A 10,078-nucleotide genomic window follows, 5' to 3' on the forward strand; every position below is an offset into this window, starting at 1 on the left:
ATCAGGCTGACTTCGTGGCTTTCAGGAGCCAACCTCTACGCTTACGCTGCCTCGAGTAGACTGATGGGGTGGAATAAGTGTAAATTCTTGTATACTGTCATTTGCATAATCCCCAGGGTACAATTACCAATGTAAACTGAGTTTGCATGCTGAAAAGGGTTACGTAACGGAGGTTGCAAGAAAGGGAGGGGGGCTCCTTTTCTAGTTTGTTGTTCATAATCCGTCTGTGGTTTATCATAATAACTTTTTTGGTATTTTTCACCTTAGGAGAATATCATGCATGTGTCCTTTAATTTGTAAATGTATTATGTTGTTACAGGGTACCGTTTCGTTTCTGAGGAAACGAAACAACAACAGGTTATTTTTGTGGAACATGTTTACCTTGTGAATTACAAGCGTTACTGGCTGGCAACATTCATACTCACTGTGTCAATAAATCACTCTGAAACGGAAAACAGTACCATTTCTTCGTTGAACTAAACAAAACGAACTGCTTTCATGGGCTTAAAATATCGCATTAGTGGACAAATCGCGTGGTCTGGCGGTCTCTCTACATCCAAAATAAACTTGCTTTTCCTTTTCCGAATAGAACTCCATTGTGTAGTTTTCTTGTGTATTTTAATAACGAGAAACGAGAGTTTCAGTCGTAGTTCCCCATTTTCGAATAAAGCAGCAATTGAAATGTTCGGAACGCCACCGTTTTGTTGCGATGACCGAATTCCACCGTATTTACATTAACAATTACGAACTTTACTCTGATTGGATATTACAAATCACTATGTAAATAGTTCACCCGTGAACTGAAAACAATACTGTTTCGTTTCTGAGGAAACGAAACAAAAACACCCAGCCTGACGCGAGATACATGAACAACGTGATCCCGCGTAACGTTCCCGCGTAAAATCGTCTCCCCGCGAGAACTTTTCGTAACGCGAAAGAAACTGGTAACGAAAGGAGAATCCAACATGGCGGCGGGAGTTAGCAGTTTTGAGGAGAATTATAAACTTATTTTGGTGCTAAAGGTACAATGAATATGCCATCTATGGCATGATTTGTCTTTTAAACATATTATCCCTCGTCTGGTTGGGATATGAGGGTAAGAAAAATGGTTTTGGTGGCTGCAGAACAGTAAAATGAAGACTGCTTTTTCCACCGCTCACACGGTACAGCTCACTAAGAACAGCAAAACTCCTAAAGGTAAGCTTAGGCCCAAAAGCTACTGTTTTCGAAAATTGATATTTCTTCTATTGTTTTGCACTTGTTATTGCTTAAGTAAGCTTTTAATTTCGTAGAGTAGTTTTGTGTTGCGCTTTAATATTAATAATTTATACAGCATGAAATTCAAATTCTTACATGTACATCTCGCACGTGCCCGCCGTTGTTTTGAGCAACAAGGTTCCGAGAATGACGTTTGTCAGAGATTATAACTTATAAAATGAATTTCCAAAGCCTCAAAAATTCTCTCAGACAATACCGTGCTGAAAAATGCTCAGAAAATAAAAGGTGCTAAAAGTATTGATTTTAAAAAACACAAAGGGGCGCCATCTAATGTGCATAAATGTTGCACGTGGAAGCTAAACTTCTGTAAACTCGTTGGAGTGTCATTTTACTAGAACGTGAGCTGTAAAATATTGTTCAATTTGTATAAAAAATAATTGGAATTATCATTTAACAGATGTTGAGTTAGAATTCTATGAGTTACATGTAACACAATTTATTACAATATTTGCTCTGTACCTGTATTAATTAATTTTTGTATCTAACAATTAGACTACAAGCCCGAGTTTTTTATGAGCAAATAGTCAACAAGGTGTAGCCAAGTTGATTCACGCTCATAGAAACCAAGGGCCAGTAGTCTAAAAATTTTGTTATAGTAGCGTAGAACTTCTAAACGATTACAGCACAAAACCTACGATTTCAGTTAAGCTTGAAATTAAGAATAATGTTCAGTTTCAAGAGCAGCATATGCGTGATTGTTGTCTATCAGTATTTATAGTTCACCACTAGATTTTCTACAATTCGTATTGGTTGAAATTGATCACGTGACATGACAGTGTTCATCAGCAGAGAGACACTATCTGCCCATAGTGCCCATCAGAGGAAATACCGGTATGGATAGTACTCAATGTTGAAAATTTTTCCATAAACAAACAGACGCATAAAAATTTGAAAGGCACAATTTGTTCGGTTTTTGTCCGTTTTTTTTCTCAAGTTTTACGTAAGCATGAAAACACATCAAAGCAATGGGTTTAAAAATATTCTGTACATGGGGTTCAGAGCCACCCTAAATTTTCAAAAACCACTGGTCTCATATCTTTGCATCAGTAAGTACTGGGATGTCCTGCTTCCAGAAATTAGACAATTCATGGCACTTGTCTTTCCCATAAACACCTTTCTTATCGCGCACCACTGTCATCTTGGAAAGTTTGTAACAGATGACAAAATATGTTGCAATGACTCTTGCAATCTTATGTCATGTTGTGTGCAGTAGAAATGCACAGTTTTTCTGATATATATATAAATATATATATATATTTTTTCTCAGACCAAGGACAGACTGGATAAACAAGACAAGAGGCAACAAAAAATATAATGAAGCAAGGGAGCTTTAGAATTGTTGATGGATTGAACGTCTAAATGCAGCATTTTTAACTACAAGAAGCCAAAGCAGTCACCTTGACTGACAAGGTAAATATAGTAATTTTCATGCGCTTTAGGAAGGCGTGGTTACCATAATGGTAAGTGCCCTGGACCCTGGATTGATGGGCCCAGGTTATAGCCCTGATTGGGAACATTGTGTTGTGTTCTTGAGCAAGACATTTCACTCTCACAGTGCCTCTCTCTACCCAGGAGAACATTGTGTATAAATTAGTTCTGGCAAATTTAATGCTAGGGGTTAACCCTGCGATGAAACTTTCATCTTTCTCTAACACATGACTATCCAGTGCACAAGTCTTGACAAAACAAACCGTGCTATCCGCTGGAAAGTGATTCATCCGCTTGAGAGCATTATCCACCTTTTGAACAACCTGGGCCTGGTTGACGTTAATGAAGTGTTCTTGTTTCTAACATTTGTTAAATCTACTTCAGATCATCTGGATGGACAGTGTACAAACCTTGATAGACAATGGAGAAATGTTGAAGGACAGTGGAAAGCCCAAAATGTGCAGACCCTTGCCCAGCAGGTAACTCAATGCTTATTTTGTAACCTACTTTGCCAGACATTCCTTATCAAATTGTTAGCTGGGAAGAATCCCCTGATGGCTCATGTTGAGTGCTTTGGAACAACTAACTACTGGCATATTTATTTTTAATAAATTATTGTAAGCACATTTCGATTTGTAGAGCAGTTTTCAATTGAGTGTCGTAAAACCAAAACCAAAGTAATCACTCTAGCCAATCACAAAGGACACAGATAATCCAATGAACCAATCAAAACTCGAAGTAATTACATGTAGCTGACGCAAAGCATGGGAAAACGAGTGCGAGTGTGTCACAATTGGTTTTGGTTTTACTTCTGATTGGACAGAAAAGTGGCACCAGTTCTTTAAGCCAATTGTATTGCATAGTTGATGCAAAACCAATTACTTTTCGACAGTAAAATGAAAACTGCTCTAAATGCACTTTTATTATTTTATTACTCTCCTACAATACAAAAAGTAGTTGTTGCTAAGTGTGGAACACATGCTAATATGACTTCAAAGCTGTCCATTCAACCAAGGAATCTTTGGTAAACAGTGTTCAATTTGAAATTTTAAGAATTCACGATTGAATCCAAAAACAGATTTTGCATTTCTGTACTAAACAGATTAATCCAAGACCACTTGGATCATGGTGCATCAATTGAAAGAAACCATTTAGAATCCACTCTGAGCAAGGAATCAGTTCCTTTCTGAATTAACAAAATTCAATCAATTTCGGTTTAGTGTACAGTTATGAATTTGTCATTATTTTTCCTAAAATTCATAACTTTCATTGCTCCTGGAGCTTCCGAATTCTCTTGCACCTGAATAATTTCGCAAGCTTTGCTACAAACAAGTGAATTGATCGAGAAACCAAAACAGACTGGTATGTACTTGTATGCAATGTTTTCGGCCATGAGAGGCCAAGTTTGCATCCAAGACCAGTTGTCCCATAAAATCTAATTAAAATTTTCTCCCTTCGTCAAGCGCAAAAACTGCAAATTTAAGCTCCGTTCAATCCTTGTCATTACTACTTATGACACCAATTTTAAAGTTTAAAAAGCACTAACAAGTGTAGCAACCCCACTAAGGGCTAATCTAATTTTGGGGGTTACAGTCAAACTTTGATTATCCCAACTCGTGGGACCAAGGTAAATAGCATAATGATTTTGAAATCAAGAGTCTGAACAATCAAAAATTATATGAATGATAATGAGACAAAAGTAAAACCAAGTAAATTTTAAAAGCAGTACATGTGTTAATAACACCAAAACAACTTTGAGCTAATTGGATTATAATTCCGTAGTGTTAAATCCACTTTTTCACTTTTGATACATGTGAGTGCTGTTTTTTGGTCTGCAAAACCAAACCAATTGTAAATAAAACATCTATCTTTCTTGGTGTCTAGAGCGATTCCACAATAATTTATCACTTTGGTTGTTTCATCAGAGGATGCTAGACAGCTGAGGTCATTACAAGACAGCATGGACTTTGGAGAGACTAGAAAAAACCAAGAGAAGACAACAAGATGGTTTAAGTTGATTGTGTATAATTTAAAAATTTTTTTTTTTGGCTCAGCCCGGGAGGCCTTTGAACGTGGGGTACAGCTGGCCCGGGGTTTTCCTCCTAGGGGCAAGTGGACGTACAGGGAGGTTTTTCACCCAGCTGTTGTTCCACAGCCCCTGTTCAGGTTACAGGTGTAGTTGGTTATTTCTTTAGCTTGATAGACTCTTGGCTAACTGCGTGCATTGGTTTTGAGCAAGTCAACCCGATGAATTCTAAAACATGTACATTCACTAACTTATAAGAACAAACAACTCTCAACTGATGCTAACGACTGCATCGCTTGTACTTGTTTTTTATCCAGCAAGTGACTTTTCAATACCTCAATGAAGTGATAGACAATTAACTGTGACTCAAAACAGAACCTATTGTATACACACTTAACTAACACTGGATGGGCTGAATCTGACAACAACAACTACTTACATGTATTACTTACAGATGACTCATTCATGATCTCAACAAACCAGCCAACAAACTTTTACTTCAAATAGCAGACCCAACACAAACTTGACTTACAATAGATGGTCTGAAACTGACACCAACAACTACTGACACCTTACAAATGATTTATTTGTGACCTCAACAAACCAACCAACAAACATGAACTTAAAACAGAACCAGTACAAACTTGACTAACAATGGATGGATTGAGACTGATATCATCTGACACCAAGATCTACTAGCTTACACCTTACAATAATTATATTATTCATGACCTCAACAAACCTAAAAGCTACTCGTGACTTCAGCACTTCAGTGTAGGATAATAAATTACAAGACTGTTATTGACACTGCCAGGTACCACTGACTGCTTCCATGATTGCCACATAGGGGGTCCTCTGGATTTCAAGTGATAGGATGATCAAAGGATTTTTGTGTATTGGAATTTTCAATTCTGAGTGTTTCTTGGGTGGGAAAATTTTGACAAGTATTTTTGGGGTGGCTTGATTAAGTAGGGATTTGTTTAGAGTATTCAAAATAATCTGAAGATTCATGGTACTGCCCCAGCAGCATAGTTCTGCAAATGAAGTACAACCAATAGTAGATGTTCTTGGGTGTCCCTAGTGAAATTGCAATTTAAAAGTAGATTTAAAAATCTATTTACAATAAAGAAAGGTTGTGCTTTTTCTCCTTTTCAACTGGCAAATTTTGTTTGAGGAAAAGATAAATTCAGATGAATTGGTGAATAAACAAACACAAAGTAACATAAAATTTCTAATTTTTTTTTGTTTGGTCTGTTTTTTGTTTTGTTTTGTTTTGTTTTGTTTTTTTTGGGGGGGGGGGTTTGTTTTTCTTCATGTTATAGCATTTAATTCTTTCTTGAAATTTTTAAGGCTCAGATATTCAGCACATTATTTTCTTGGGGTTGATATTTGGTCCAGGGATTAATTAGGGGTTTGTTTGAAGCTCTAGGGATTTTTTGGATTTCAATTTTTGCCCCCAATTTGATCATCCCTGACACTTGAAATCCTGAATGCCCCTTTGAGGAATGTCAAAACTTTACAGACTACAGAAACTGCACAAGCATCATACCAATGCAAGGATTAGCATTGAGTCGATAGACAGATAATATTATTGTTACATGTAGGTGTGTGTGCCACCATTGTTCAAACAAGTGCCTTTTTTTGAAGAAAAGAAAAACACCCAAGCTGTACTCTGGATGTGATTATTTGGCTCATCATTGAATGGAGTCAGAAGTCTCTGTTACTCTATGTACATGTAGTTTTTACTGCAGTGTGCAGAATAAAGTAATTTGATTAAAAACAATCTTGTTTGTTTCCTGATGAGGTCCCTTAGGATGTAGATTGTAATGTTTTGTCTGCTTACTACAAGTCTTCATAGTCTTCATCTGGGAATGAGGGGTTGCAGAAAGTAGTCAAACACCACAATCTGCATGCTATGGTGACTGCATCACGAGACAGACAATTACTCACTGGATGCACTTTCTTCAGAGAACTACATGCTGCAGCAGAGAGCTATGACTCCAATCAATAAACCAGTTGATCATGAAACCCATTCCACTTGGCTGATTTGAATCCAGTGAACAGTAAATTTTACTCTTGCACTTGTTTGTTTCTCTTAAGTTAGGTTTGAAGGTCCCAGCATAAGAGTCCTTTGAGCAGTGGTTTTTTTTTTTTCAGCCTTTATGTAGATGTGTAAAGTACGGTTGCTCCTAGACAAAGTCTCAACTACTACATGTAATTGTTTAGAAAAGTCAACCAAAAGTTGCAAAAAAAAAAATTCAAACTCAATTTTGAACAAACAAACGGTAATAGCACTAGCATCAATACAATAGCAATAGCATCTTATCTTGTCTTCATGCCTTTCTAATGGGTAGCAATTGATCATTTTGAGAGACAAACTAAGACAAATTTATTAATTTTCCTTGTCATGCATGAGCATTTGGTCAATTGTTGTGATGTGTCTGGTTCACTCCGTGAGGAGGAACTAGTTGCTGATCATTTTTGGGGCATAAAGGTAAAATAAAAATTAACGGCAACAAATGATGTTCAACTTAATTTCAAGACTTTTATTTCTTCAATTCAAAATTAAGATTATTTGCAAACCACAAGAAATGTAGCTAAAAATAGCCTCAAATTTATAATTTGCAAATTTATGGCTAACAAAATAGGGAAATTAAACAGGAAGCCTGTTAAGGTAACTGCGTAGTGACGTTTTATCTCAAGGGCACATACTAAGGTTTCATTCTTAGCCTAAACTGCAAGATTAGAGGGCTTCAGCAGGACACCCAGTTTTACAGTATTTAATAATTCCTGCTTTTGCATTAGGGTTTGCCTCATTACAGGCTAAGATAAACTACTTTTAAGCGAGAAAACTCTTAAAATGTAGCTGGCATATTGTTCACTGCTTAAAGGGAAGCTTGCTAAATGATTAATTGTGATTTTAGAGTATTTCTTTTTTATCAGTAAAATATTAACTGTCTAATGAACTCTAACAACAATCAGCAACGTGCTGCCACTCAACCTTATTACCTACTGTATCTTTAATAAAATCGTAAAATAATATGTTTGTTTTTAGTATAGTTTGTTAAAAGTTTTATTTACATTGACTCACTACTTTTGAAACAGACAGTCATGAGTAATTCAAAAATAATAATAATTTTTGAATTACTGACTCACCAGGGTATTTACATGTTCCGCATTACTGCCTTCATTAGAATAAGAGAACCGATCCTGCTTCTTATATATATCGCTAACATGGCTGCATCCGCTCTTCTGGTGGCAGTGTTTCTAATCCCTTGCCTAATCTTCAGACAAATCATCAGTTCGAACGATTTCCCGGCCGATGAAAATAGGAACATTTTTCACTGTAATATATGCACTTTGCTGAGCGATATGTAGGTGCCCAGCCAGGGTTTAGTATTGATTATCATTGAAAGATTCCTAGCGATTGCTATTCCCGTATTGTGTAAGAAACTCACCGTGAAAATACTTCGCTTTGTCTTCGTCTCTACTTGGGTCATGACCAAAGAATTGTACTCGCCATATTTTCACCCGTCTCGACTAAAGCGCCCGCTCCTAGATCCATCAGAAGGAGGTCATCTCGGTACGACTTCCCATGGTGAAATCCGAGGTCACCGCCGTCGTTTTGCGAGGACAGGAAGTTACCCGAAAGAAAATCACCTTCGTTTAGAAATTTGACAAAATCTGATAGTGAAATAGATCTATCTTTTTATGCTATTTTTTAGTTATTTATTTTTTTCATTTCATTCAGCAAATCTTGCAAACCTCCTTGTCGTGGATGGCTGATCACTGCTACAAAGTCGCGAGATCGCGTGACAATCTCTCAAAAGGAGCTGGATATCGAATCACCGGATATGGTGACAGACCAGGAGAAAGACAGTGGTTCTGTTGAATGAAACATCAGACAAACGGCAAAATTTGCAACAGCTATAGTCCGACGGCATAATTCCAAATCTCAGGCACTTTTTTTGTTACAAACGTGAAATTAGGCACAGTGATAGCTCAAGCATTTTCAGACTATACAGACCTATACAGTGCCAGGCTGGACAGGCGCCAATTTCCATGGAAATGAGAAACTCAATCTATTAGAATTTACGAAATTCCTCGGCTGGTTTTAGTTTATCAGCAATACTTTTCATTTCAGTGGTTCTAGCTTGTTTTCCGTGTCCATTATGTTTTATGATATGCCACGTTACCCTTAGCTACGCGTTGCTGTGGAAACCAAAAAAAAATTCAAAAGCCCACTGGTACTACTATAGAAACTGTAAAGTCGCGGATATCAAAGGCATTGCGACATTTGCCATACAGAGTATCGAGTGATCCGACATCCGGTAAACTGAATTGTTCCCAAAACACGCTATTTTGGGTGGAATATTGCTTCTCTTTCCCAAAGTGGTATTTCTTTCTCAAATGTACCACCAGAAATGATTTTAAAATATGTAACCTACTATCGATAACAAACTGGAGAGATTTTGTCGCGATTTAGGCATGGCATTTTTACAAATTTTTACGTGGGTTTTATGTAAATTTTTAAAAATCACTGCACCAGGGAAAACTGGGCTTTTTCGACAGCGCATGCTTGAAATAATAAATGTACCACCAAATTTTAATTAAAAACACATGAATAAGTTTGCAACATTTTGATATGTAATTCGTGGGAGTTGGCATGGATTACGGCGTGGCAAAATGACTTCGAAAATCTTCTATCTTGTTTTCTTTGTTGTATTTGCGTGTTGCACGACGGTGACCGCAATAGGTGATCATTCTGGAGGTCAAAATGACGATTCAAACGCGAAATTCAGCCAGGAGAATAGTCCTTCGTATACTTACGAGATCAACAAGTAAGTAAACTTATAAATATTTATTATATATATATATATTTTTTTTTTTCGAGCATTATCGAAACTTAATAATATTGCCCTCCTCTTTTTTTTCTTCTCACAGTTATTTAGTTTATATCATCCCGTCCAGTGTCAAACACATCCTGTTCTACTGGCAATTCTATTCTGACCTCCGGGTCTTCTTTCCTGCCAGACCACAGTTTTCGATTAATCGCTCTATATAAATTGCCGTGAAACATTTGCCTTCTGCCTTCTAACGTTTCGGCTGGAACATAAATTTTTTCAAGGCGGACAAATGATTCATCAAATTCATTTCCATAGCCAACAAAATGAATGTTCCTACATTTTTTCTTTGCCCACCTCGGTCACTTCAGTATCGTAGAGGCTGTTGTCCTTTTTTGGCTTTTTTTCATAGCACAAGGCATCAGTTGCTTAACTTCGTCAATAAAACGTTTTGGTGGCCGCGATTCTCTTTTTTGACGAGCCGCCATTCTGGATTTTCATC

At 37.0% G+C, this 10,078-nt stretch overlaps 1 protein-coding gene and 1 long non-coding RNA gene across 2 annotated transcripts in view; one reads left to right on the forward strand and one right to left on the reverse strand.

Annotated features, from left to right (window-relative positions):
• Nucleotides 1–8,540, reverse strand: part of LOC145496583 (neuropeptide Y receptor type 1-like) — a 36,049-nt gene extending 27,509 nt beyond the window's left edge. Inside the window, exon 1 of the mRNA XM_081476289.1 lies at nt 8,191–8,540. The gene's annotated coding sequence lies outside the window, so the exon portion shown is untranslated. The remainder of the gene's footprint in view (nt 1–8,190) is intronic.
• LOC145496598 (uncharacterized) lies at nt 354–6,001 on the forward strand. The gene is made up of 4 exons (XR_014050573.1): nt 354–1,197; nt 2,546–2,688; nt 3,091–3,185; nt 4,632–6,001. It is a non-coding gene; the product is annotated as an uncharacterized LOC145496598 (long non-coding RNA).
• Nucleotides 8,541–10,078: the final 1,538 nt, after the last annotated feature.

The sequence above is a fragment of the Orbicella franksi genome, chromosome 9, assembly GCF_964199315.1.
Source record: "Orbicella franksi chromosome 9, jaOrbFran1.1, whole genome shotgun sequence".
NCBI classification, from domain to species: Eukaryota; Metazoa; Cnidaria; class Anthozoa; order Scleractinia; family Merulinidae; genus Orbicella; species Orbicella franksi.